This window comes from Petaurus breviceps, unplaced genomic scaffold (assembly GCF_028583685.1).
Source record: "Petaurus breviceps papuanus isolate PSGF00001 unplaced genomic scaffold, PetGlider_PUasm1.0 90977, whole genome shotgun sequence".
In the NCBI taxonomy this organism is placed as follows: Eukaryota; Metazoa; Chordata; class Mammalia; order Diprotodontia; family Petauridae; genus Petaurus; species Petaurus breviceps.
Genome location: NW_027187391.1, coordinates 37,931,476 through 37,944,151, shown reverse-complemented (window position 1 = coordinate 37,944,151; position 12,676 = coordinate 37,931,476). Strand labels below are relative to the sequence as shown.

At 37.8% G+C, this 12,676-nt stretch overlaps 1 long non-coding RNA gene across 1 annotated transcript in view; it reads left to right on the top strand.

The window, feature by feature from the left end:
* The window catches only part of LOC138152926 (uncharacterized), a 66,632-nt gene extending 60,485 nt beyond the window's left edge, over positions 1–6,147 (top strand). The window contains exon 6 of the long non-coding RNA XR_011166242.1: positions 5,914–6,147. This is a non-coding gene — a long non-coding RNA (uncharacterized lncRNA). The remainder of the gene's footprint in view (positions 1–5,913) is intronic.
* Positions 6,148–12,676: the final 6,529 nt, after the last annotated feature.

The following is a 12,676-nucleotide window of genomic DNA, read 5'->3' as shown; positions in this document are numbered from 1 at the left end:
AGCAGTATACACTAGGTTTACCTACCCATTTAGCAGGAAGATATATTATTAATCTCATTCATTCTATAATTGTATTATTTAACAAAACTTTTTTGAGCTTCTGTTTAATACTAATATGCAATATTATGCATTGAAAAAGATTCAGAGCTGAATTAGACATGGCTGCTGCTTGCCAAGAATTTGTGAACTTCCATAAGACCTTAAACAGTCCTTCCTCATGAAACTCTCAGAAAACTAGGAAATATTTGTTAGTGCTAGAGGCATGCTGTTAAATGTTTAACAACTGGCTCCCTGGGAGAGGAAATGCATGAAAAGATACATCTTTAAATTTAATCTGTATTGTTATCACTTTCCCATCACTTTCTTAGGCCTAGATGAACAATAATACAACAAATCAAGTCCAAATTTGTAATGCTTGATGGTTTCAGAAGTATAAATTCTCACATTAAAAATTTAAAAATCTGTCCTTGAAAGCCAGTTCCAGCTGGCTTCAATACACCCCTGGTAATGTGGATATTTCTGCTAGCATTTCTTCCTGTACCCAAAACCCACTGGAAAAAGATAAATCTGACTTGTCTAGAGTTACTGGAAAACAAATCATAAGATAGTGCTTCACATACTTATTTTGTTATAAAACTGTTCTCCATCTTCCCTAGTCTCCCTACTTGCCAACTACTTCTCTGTATTTCCCCTTCTCCCTTCCTCCCACCTAGATAATGAGATGTTGATCTAAGAAAATGCCTCCTCCATCTTTTCTCTTGTCCAACCTATGTCTCATGCAGTGCCAGGGAATATTTTCATCAGATGTAATTTTGGTCACACCTCTTCCCTTCTTAGGAATCCCTAGTGATTCCTCACTTCTAAAGTCAAATAAGAATCTCCCATTCAGCTAGGACAGAGATGTTTTCTCAGAAAGAGCACAATGCCTATCTTATCCATGCTGAAAGAGATTAGGACCTCTCCTTAGGGGAAGGAAACACTACATGATTATGTGCCTGCATCATCTCTGAATGAATACACAGTCTTGCCACAAATAATAATGCCTCACATTATGCAGTGCTTTAAAGTTTACAGAATGCTTTAGCTATCGTCTCATTTGATCCTCGTCAGAACCCTTGGAGATAGGACCTATACACCTCACTTTACAGATAAGGAAACTCAAGCTCTAAGGCTGGATTTTATATCCACTGTATGCTATGTTTATTCTCAGTCTGTTCTACTACAATCATAGTTTAGATTTGGAATAGACTTCGGAGGTCTTGTCCAAACCACTCATTTGACAGATGAGGAAACTAAGGCCCAGAGATGTGAAGTGACATATTGGCAGTGAATGAGTAGTAGAGCTAAGATTCCAACCTACTTCCACTGAAAACAAACTCATTTCACTCCCTCTTTCCTATCATTTTTGATAGATTTGCATGTTCATACTAAGCTGAGTTTCCTCAGTTGTATATCTTTCATTAAATCTATTTAAAGAAAAAAAAAGCAAAAAGGGCCTGAGAAGGAAGGCATTTCTTCCAAGTTGTGTGGCCCTAAATCTTCCTAGGACCTTCAATACCCTTTTCTCTCATTAACCAATCAACAATTATTTTTCAGCTGCCTACTCTGTGCTAAGTATTCTTCTAAGTGTTGAAGTTAAAAAGATAAGAATAAAACAATTCATAACCTCAAAGAGATTAGGTTATATTGCATGAGACAATACATAAGTAAATATTCATGTACTAAATATATAAAAGGTAAACGGAGAAAACATAGGAAGGATATCTCCCCCCAGGTGAGAGGACAGAAAAGTCTTCATTTAGGTCCCTTGAGCAGAGTTTTGAAGAACACAAAAGATATTATGACAAAAGGAGAATGGAAGAGCCTTTCAGGGCTGGAGAGTGCCAGTGCAAGGCCACTGAGACAGGAAATAAAGTGTTATGTAATGAGAATCAGCAAAAAGGCAAGTTTACCTGGACTGGAGAGGATAGGGAAGGTGATCAGGTTAATAGGGTTTGAAAGGTTAGGACCTAGTGGTGAAAAACCAAATAAAGTAGTAAAGGCACAAAGGAAATAGACAAATACCCTCACAGCTTCTCCTTCCACACACTCTTCTCTTACATGAAATCTTCACCTAAAACACACACCAGCCACATCTAGGGCTTCTAATTCTGTGCTATTATGTTTCCTCATCTGTAAAATGGGGATCATAAAAGCACTTACTTCCCAAGGTCGTGGTATGTAAACTGAATTAGTTTATTATTAGGGAATTTATCCCTATTTCTTTTGTAGTTTGAAGAAGAGTATTTTTAAATGTATGTCTTTTGTTTTATAAGGGAAGGGAAAGAAGGGAAGGAAATAAATGAGCAGAGTACCTAGCACACAGTAGGCACTTAATAAATGCTTGTTCCTTTCCTCCTTAACAATACTGATGCCCACTTCCAAGGTCCTGAAAGTGACTGAATTCTATTTGGAATTTAGTCTAATTTCAGATGCCTTCATGTACCACTAGAATCAGTGACTTCCCCCAGCAACTACTCCTACACTGGAAAGAGGCAGGGACAAAAGTTTCCCCCTAAGCAGCAGCATATGGTGAAATCTTCCCCTCTCAGCCTGTCAGAGTCCTGATCTCCTGCCACTTCTGAGGAAGAAGAAAGCTATACAGATCTGAGAGCTCATTGTTCTGTTCACAGGCTGACCCTAGACTTCGGAATCCAGTCGCATGTGGGTGCCCATACTGTAATAAGGTAGAAGAAAATCAGGGATTTTCTGCAGTGAGCTTGACCTCACCCACCATTTATCTACTTAATTGATTACTGGTACTGGATTTGTAAATCTCTATTCCTCACCCCTCGCTGCGGTCTAATTGTTTAATGACACCCTTTCATACTCTGTTTTCCTATATCTGAAAAGGATATTCTAGACCTCTAAAAGCAATACTCATTAGGAGGTATGGTACTAGAAACAGTCACACACTGCTAGGGAGTTTATAAGCAATGCTAATATGGCACTTTCAATGCAAAGTGCCTTACACATATTATCTAATTTTACCCTCATAAGAACCCTGGGATGTAGGGACTTTTACTATCCCCATTTTAAAAATAAGGAAACTGAGACACAGAGATAAAGGTCATGCAAATAGAAAGCCCTCAGTGTCCTAATTGAATTCAGATCTTCCTGACTCTAGATCCAAGGCTCTATTCACTGTTACCTAGCTGCAAACTCAGAAAACAGCTCTATTAAATAAACCGAATTAGTTTATTAGTTATAAAGGAATTTACCCCTATTGCTTTTAGAGTTTTAGCAACTAAAGCAGAGTTCTTAAATGGGCAAGCATGAGCAACTTTCCAGAGGACTGCTGCTGTGAACAGCTTTCAGTATTCTGATTACATATTATAGTGAGCTCTCTATTTCTTCAATAACAAATCAGAGCAAAATATTCATAGAAAATCAAAATACAGGACTCAAAATGTTACAATTTATCACAGAAAATCAAAATACAATATTCACCATGTCACAACTCAACAACTTATCACTAAAATGGCCACATAGTTTCCACCAAAGTGGTCACATAGTCTTAAACAAAGTACCTTTATTTAGTCAATCACAAAGTCCTTAATTAAGTCAAAAAGTACAAAAGTCAAAGTTTCCCCACCCCCAGGTCACAGTAAATCATAATCTCAGTCAGGATACAGTATCCAAATAAAGTCTTCTTTCAGCTTGACTTGAGGAAGGCTCTCAGCTTCCATGGTTCCTCTTCCAAGGTCCCAGCTCCAACTGTCACCTGGGTTCAAAGGCAGGCAGCTTCCACTTCCTTGTCCAGCTCCTTGTCCAGTTCTTCATCCAGTTCCCATTCCATATTGAAGTTCATAGTGTCCAATCCACCTCAAGACCTTCACAGTTCCTGCTTATGGGAAGACAAAGCTTGACAGAGCCAAAATAATATTCATTCACATTGCACGCACCATCATCAATTCACTATATGCCTGTGAAATCAACTCAGACGCACCAACAAGGTCTGAGAACTCAATACAAATCATCAACATAGAAATCAACACAGACCCACAAACAAGGTCCAAATGGTCAGCACAAATCAGCAGTAAAATCCCAGAACCTCCAAAACCCTCCTCCAGGACTTCTGTAAACATACAATCAGAAAATTATCTTTCAGGGCTTCCAGTAAGGTCCCAGGGCTTCTGTATAAAGTATCAGAAACAAACATCAACACAGACAGAGCAGACAGAGTTCCAGAATACCACAAGTTTTGTCCTTCTTGACTGCCACCACAAGAGTCCTCTTCTCAGGTCATGGAGTTCACGTGTTCTATTTCTTAACAGACTTTATACAAGGCTCAAAAGAAACTAGAACAGAAACAAGGTGTTAATTCAATTGCTGAAATTAGGTGTGAACTAATTCTGTGCTTGCCATTACAGCATCTTTTGTTTTTATGAGGAAAGGGGGAGGAAGGAAACAAACATTTATTAAGTGCCTACTAGTTGCCAAGTTGAAGAAGAAAATGGCAAACCACTCTAATATCTTTGCCGAGAAAACCCCATGGACAGTATTGGTGTGATATGGTCCATGGGGCCACTAAGAATTGTATGCAACAGAACAACAATATTGTGCCAGGCACTGTTCTAAACACTCTATACATATCATTTCCAAATATATGGTTCTGAAGCCAAGAAGGCAGAGGGGTGAGAAGCAAAGCATTAAGGTCCCCTCCATAAACTCCTCTAAACAGATACAGAAAATGTATCAGAGAGAAACCTGATGGGGAGATTCAGAAGAAAAAAGAATCTCATTGAATCATTTGTCCTGAATAACTTGGCATATGGAGAAAAAGACAGAGGTCTGTGGACCCTGGGCATGAGGTCTGACCAGGAGCCCTATATGAAGAGCACTCTTACACCCAGGGAAAAGCTATGCACCAGAACAAGAGCAGGTCCTAGAACTATAGAGGACACCAACAGACCTATACCAGATCACTGCTACAGGGACAGGTGCAAACTGGGAACTCTGTTGCCCACTACCCAGGTTCAGGTCACAGATCCATAGAGGAATGAGGATACCTGTGCACAGGCATTTCAGGGTAAGGATACCATGGACAATGTACTAAGTAAGGAAAAATTTCAAAGGCCAGCAGCAGCAACAACAACATTGTGGCTCAATGTTCACAAAAGTTTGGACCTCAGGAGCAGAGAAAAGTCTCATTTTCAGTATCTAGCCCAGCAGGCACAGGAACAACAAGGTCAGGAATCTGAAACAAAAGTGGATGCTATAATTCTGCCACTCTGAACCAACTGAGTTTTCCAGCTTACTAAAGTTCAGTAGCAGTCTACTGTCATTCAGACCCAAACCCAGGTCAGGAAATTATAGAACTCAAACCAGGAGTGGCAGCAATAAGACTTTGCCCTCTATCAAACCACTTTGGGAGCACTAAAAGTTTTCCCTGACATCCTGGAATAGCCCAAATATATCCCTCTTTACCCCCTACCCAGAAATCTATCCCTTGAAACAAAGGATAAAAAGAAAGAGAAAAAAATAGTTCTAGAAGGGCTATGTTTTCTTACCTCATCTTCAGAGTCACTCTTGGTCATTATAATTGTACAGTGTACAGTTTCACTTTTTTTCTTCTCTCAATATTGTTGTAGCCATCAAATATCTTATTTCCTAGGTGTTGTTTACTTTGTTGCAGTTCATGGAAATTTTCCCATGTGAAGAAGGGTTTCAATGGCACTAGAAATTTAAGAGGAATCAAAATTTAACACTGAAATATTTAATATTATGAGTCTTACAGAAGTTATATCTTTTAACTAATGGACTAATTTACTTCTTGTAATCTAGACTTTCCTTATTTGTTAATGCATATATACTCAAAATCTAAGTTTTATAATAAGAGACATTACTTCTATTGTTTTTCTCTCTTCACAGTGCTAGATAGCCCCAAAAGGCTGAATGAAATCAGTGTTCACATAGTAACCAACTATCCTCAACATCACAGGTTGGTGCTACTATGATATATGTGGAGCTACTTGACATATCAGAGGTCCCATTTTTCTCCTAGTTCTAATGAATGGAAAAAGGAAAGAAATCTGATTTGGATGAATTTGGGTTGTTGGAGTTTTTATGCATGGCATTTTGCTTGACTTTTAATGCTATTTTAATAAATGTTGAATATGTTTTAATGCCACTAGTTCTTCTTATTTGAATTGAAGTTAGTTATGAAAAGGTCACATAGTACTGATGTTTTTCAGGCAAGATTTCTATGGAAATGAACTAATGTGCATTTTTGGCCTAGTTGGTAGTTTTCAAAATTTTGCATATCTTGATTTAGTAATTAAACAGTGAACTCTATACAAGGAGAACTAAATTGCTTTAGACCTCAATAACAGGTTTTGAAAAGCTACTCTGCTTGATATTTTAACAAATTGCAAATTCATCTTCCCCAGAAAAACAAAATGAACTTTTTTATAAATCTACTGAATAGACCACACTAGACTAGGTCCAAAAGTGAGAGAAACATGTGAAATTCCTAGTATTCTACTAATAGCATATAAGAAAAAACTAGACATGAGCAAAACTGGTTTAATATAAGAGAATGGCTATATTACAAAACAACGTCATTTACATTTAGACATTCCATTCATTATACAAAAGCTTGTTGAATGGACAGATATAACATATTTCACCTGTACTTTCAAGATTGCATTCATTCATGAAAATCATAAAATATTTCTTGGAACTTAGAGATTTCTTAAGGATACCTAATTTTGTTTTGCTAAGCCTCTTACAGAAAAAAAGCAATACTCTGCTTAATTTCTATTATGGATATACATAACAGCTACCAAATCTTCTCAGAAAATAAATATTCTCATGGGTTGTAGGCAGCCATGTTTGAGGGTGTGAATTAAGTGCATCTTTTGTTTCAATATGTTTATTTCTTTAGAAAGGAGAAAATATATTCTGAAAAAATATTTCTGGGTTGATTGTTAAGGGATGACTAGTGATCAGGTTCATAGAAAAAGGTCTTTTTTAATTCATTGTTAGGTGGGTTGTTTCCAGTCTTTTATGGAAACAATGAAAAGAAGGGAAATGCTTGGGGACATGCAACATTGTGTGTGGTTTGCAAACAATTGGAGGCAACAATGAAATAAGTGTAGTTATAATGGAAAGGATACTAGACTGAGACTGGCTTGAGACCTAACTAGCAATACGATTTTGGAATAGTCACCTATACTCTCTACATTTTCTTCTTCATTGATAAAAGGAGGATATTGGGCTTTATTAAGAGTTCATAACCTGAGATCCAAGAACCTTTCTTTTTAATACTTTAATAATTGTATTTCAATACAATTGGTTTCCTGTCCAATCCTATGTATTTTATTTCATGCATTTAAAAACATTCTGAGAGGTAGCTAAGTGGTGCAGTGAGTAAAGTGCTGGTGCTAGAGTCAGGAGGACCTGAGTTTGAATCCAGCCTCAGACACTTAACACACACAGACATACAAAAAAAAAAAAAACCTAGCCATGTGACCTTGGGCAAGTTACTTAAACCCAATTGCTCTCCAAAAAGCAAAATAATAATAAAAAAAACATTCTGAGAAAGGAGACATAGTTTTCTCTAGAGTGCCTAAGGGAGTTTATCACAAAAAATAAAGGTGAAGAAATCAGGTCTGTATGATTTGTACACTCTTTTTTAGGGCTAATAATCTCTGTTTCTTGGATTAAATATTTTCCTTAATTAGTTCCAGTTGATCTTCACTAGACTTGACCAAAGCCTTGTTTTGGAGTTATTCTGGGTTTTCAAAAGCTGTATCAGCAGAGCGTGAGGTCTATCAGATCCTATCATGAAAGGAAAGTATTAGTATGGAACTTATAAAAGGCAAAGTCTACTGGAGAAGTTATAAAGCCCTAATGAGGAATTCTCCCCCACTCTCCTGCTGACTCTTTTCTTCCATTGGCTGGAAGTTAGGTGTACAATGTAATGAGACCCATACTTTCATTAGTATCAGCAACTCCAAATGAAAAACAAACAAACAAACAAACAAAAAACTTCTTACAATGCAAATCAGTGCCTGCAAGTTATAGCCTGGGAACATTGTAAGATTCAATGATTTTCCCAAGTGCACACAGTCTATATATGTTCAAGGCTTCTCAAGGAGCTTACATTCTAATGATGAAGTCAACATGCAAATAGCTTTATGGTGAGTGGAAAGTAATCTCATATATAAGAAGCTGGTAGTGACACATAATGGGCAAAGTCCCATTAAGGAGAGATTTGAGCTGAATCTTGAAAGAAACCTAAACATTTCTAAGTTGGAGGTGAGGAGGGAGAACTTTCCAGACAGAGATGAGAGCCAGTTCAAATGCAGAGCTGGGATATAAGTGCGGTGTGAAAGTAGTCCCAAGTAACAGGATTACAGAATATTTAGATAAGAATAAAGTATAAGAAGATGAAAAAAAATAGGAAGGGGACAGACTGAAGGGCTTCAAATGCTAAACGAGGATTTTCTATTTGATCCTAGAAGCAATAAAGAGTTATTGGATTGGGTGGGGGAGAGCAGGGAGCAGGGGAGAAGAGAGGCAACATGATCAGATATGAACTTTAGGAAAATCACTTTGGCAGGTAAGGGAAAGATGGATTGAAGTGGAGAGACACTTGAGTTAGGGAGACTAATTTAAGCAGCTCAAGCAAGAGGTTTTGAGGCACTGAACAGAGGTGCACTTGGTGTAAGAAGAAAGAGGAAACATATATATATATATATATATATATATATATATATATACACACACATGTATTGTGTATGTGTTTAATGAAAGTAAAGAGTTGAGAATGACACTGAGGTTGAAAATTGGGTTGACTGGGTATGATTGTCATTACTTTGACAGTGCGTGCACCGCAAAAACCGTGTGAAACAGAAATCCTTACCCAAATAATACTCAGAGGTTTCTCAAGGTAGGAAGCAGAAAAGAATGGTTTATTATGATCTTGAGAAGGGGCCACCCTCCTGACAAATGGTCAAGGAGGAGAGGTAATTTACAAAAGAACATGGTGAAGTTATAAAGCCCTAATGCAGAATTCTCCCCCACTCCCCTGCTGACTCTTTTCTTCCATTGGCTGGAAGTTAGGTGTACAATCTAAACATGGCAATCTACTTCAAATACCAGAACAAGGAAACAGTAGACCACCTAATGTACATTTGAGAAAGCACTTCTGTCCTTATTTGACATATCTTATGCTGAGGTGTCACTGAGGAGAGGGGTGACTCGCTATCGCTCTGAGTTCTGCATCCTTGTAAATCATGTGATTTCCTGTGAAGGGGAACTTGGGCATGTTTCCCATAAAAAGCCTTACTATATTTTAGAGTATAGTCTGAGAAATTTTTACTTCTTTGACTCAACAGTAATAGGAAAATTGGGAAAAGGGAAAGATTTTGGGGTGGAAGACAAATTATATTTTGGACATGTTGAGTTTGAGATGCCTATAGTACAGACAATTATTGATACTTAAAAGGCAGTGAGTGATAGGGAACTGAGACTAAAAATGAGATTAAGGCTGCATATATGCATATGAGAATTGTGTCTATAGAAATCACAGTTGAACCCCTCATTTAGCAAGATAGCATGGAAGGAGAAGAGAAAAAAGAAGGTTGAACCATGGTTCATGGGCATGACCTGAATGAAAATTTAGCAAAGGAGACCTAGAAGAAAAAAATCAGACATGGGAGGAGAACCAAGAAACAATATTAAAATGAAAGTCTGAAGAGGAGAGAGTATCCATGAGGAAATGGTGATCAATAGTATCAAAAGTTTTAGAGGTCAAGGATGAAGATTGAGAAGGCATCAAGTTTGACAATTAGAAAATTATCAGTAACTTTGGAGAGGAAGATTCAATTAAGTGATGAGGAGAGAAGTCAAATTTCAGAGGGTTGAAAACTGAATGAAAGAAGGGGAAATGGAGTCAGCAGTAGATGGCTAGGCTAGGGTAGATGGTTTTCTCAAGAATTTTACCATGAAGTGTCATGGCTAAAATGTCATCGAGAGGAACCAGGTATGAGTGAATGTTAGAAGATGGAAAGAGTGAGAAAAGAAAAAGTTTAACACGAAAACAAATTTGCTAATTATGGAGCAGGCATTTCAGAGAGCACAGTGTAAGGAGCAAGTAGATCTGGAGTGGGACATTAATTTACTAGAGCTCGAGAGGAAAACACTGAGGGATTGGGCAGTTGGGGAAGGGAAGCAGAGTTTACAAATTGAGAGGCAAGGACTTAAAATCACTGAGATAGAAAGGTTATAAAGGGATTAGAGCAGGTTAATTTTTTGAGACATGAGTTCAAGAGGCATACCAGTGATTGGAGAGAAAGGTTTGTTGAGAAGGGCAAGTGATTAGGTTATTCAAGGTTCTCCCTTAAGGACAAACCTTATGGCAGATGGATTGTTGTGTCCTACAATACCCCAGAAGATACCCCTCAGAGCAGGTAGGAGGAGTAAGTATATATGACTCATGGGAATCCAATATGAAGACGAGGATGGGATAGTGAAAGATTATAGATGTTTATATGTGTGTAAAGGGGGAAGGGAAAGAGTGTCTGGTGGGTGAATGGCCTCCATAGTGCTAGAGAAGGCCCTAGGATGAGGATGGAGATGAATGACTAGGATCCTGGGTTAGTATAGAATACTTGAAGCCTCTGAAACTAAGACAGTGGCTGGGAGACAGGTGGATCACCAAAGAGTATGTAGAAAACCCTGGAGTGAAGAAGTCAAAGATGATGGATGGTACAAAAGTGTGGTTAGTATTCTGCTTGCAAAAGTTTAGGGTTGGTACAAAGTAATTAAGGAAGATTCTGGGATAAAGATTGAGGTCTGGCTTAGACAGTGTTTCCAGGATGTTTCTGGAACTTGGTGGAGGACAATAATCAGAGATGCAAGAGGGACAAGAATGAATGACTTCCAATCAACATCATTGGAGGGAACAACCACACTGATGACCTTACAGGTCCGTTTAATTACCAGTTAAAGCACAATGCATCAGGATTTAATCTACAATAGGAAAGCATAGCAGCATAATCACTAGAAGATTCTCTGCTTCTCTTATAGCTACCCATAAGAGAGAAACAATTTGACTATGCTAACTATCCAGATTCAGAATCTATATTGGCTGCCTAGAAAATTGTAATGCTGACAGCTGTCATGGAGACAAGCCCTCCTGAGCTTATTTGGCAACTATTGAAGCTGGTCCTGTGCCAGGCATTGATGCATGCCACCCTTGGTATTTGTGTGATAAAACCCCCATTTGATGCATTATTACAAATCAGTTTTTCCTGAAAACATCACCAAATAGGCCAAGAGCCAAACTTGTCTTGAAAACCAATCAACAGGTATTGATTGAGCACTCATTCACACAATACAGCAAGTTTTTTTTTTTTTACCTGGGTAGGGGCAGTCACTATGAAATGATGATTTGGGATTAACATACTTTGAAAAGTATATCCACACATCATTGTATATGAGGTACTAGAGATTCAAAACAGTCCCTATGCTCAGACAGTGTACATTGTAGTGGAAAATCAAACATACATATAACAGAATAACAACTATATATAAAGTAAATACAAGGCAAAATGAGAAGGCTTAGGCAGCTTAAGAGATCAGGAAAGGCTTCTCATAGGAAGTAATGCTTCAAACATTCTTTGAAGGAAACTAGGGATTCTCAATAGCTTTATAGCACTGGACAATTTGCCCTAGGAAATATATAGGGGGCATGGCTATATAAAATGATAGTATTTGATAGAGAGAGTTGGCCTCAGAGTAAAAAGGAACTCGGTTCAAGTCCTGCCTCTGACAAATACTGATTGAGTGACCTTGGGCAAGTCACTTAATTTAAGCAGCTACATAGTTCAGTGAATAGATTGCTGGCCCTAGCCTCAGAAAGACTTGAGTTCAAATCTTGCCTCAGACACATACAACAGTGTGACCCTGGGCAAATCAGTTAACATATGCCTGCCTCAATTTTCTCATGTGTAAAATGGGGGAAATGTAAGGTTGGTATAAGGATAAAGTGAGATAATATTTGTGCTATTAACTAGCTATTAACCTTTCAATGGCCACATGTTACTATATAAGAGTCTAAACTTTAGAAAAGTTGCTGAATTTCACTGGTAGAGGATTTTTACAATAAAGAATCACAGGTCCAGGCCAAAAAAAAATGAATGAATGAACAATGACCACACATTTAAAAATAAGAGAATGGAGAGGTTATGACAAGAATACTTTGTTTTATTGTACTTTGCAGATGTTGTGTTATTTACAAATTGAAGGTTTGTGGCAACCCTAAATTAAACAAGTCTATCAGTACAATTTTTCCAGTGGCATGTGCTCACATTGTGTCTCTGGGTCCCATTTTTTTCAATATTTCAAACTTTTTCATTATTATTATTATAGAGTATTATAAGTATATAGTATGACATATTATATTATTATATCTGCTGTGGAAATCCGTGATCAGTGATCTTTGATATTAGCTTCGTAACAGTTTGGGGGTACCAAGAACCATGCCCATGTAAGATGGTGAATTTAATCAATAATATGTGTGTTCTGTCTACTCTACCAACTGGCTGTTCTCCATCTCTCTCTCTCTCTCTCTCTCTCTCTCTCTCTCTCTCTCTCTCTCTCTCTCTCTCTCTCTCTCTCTCTC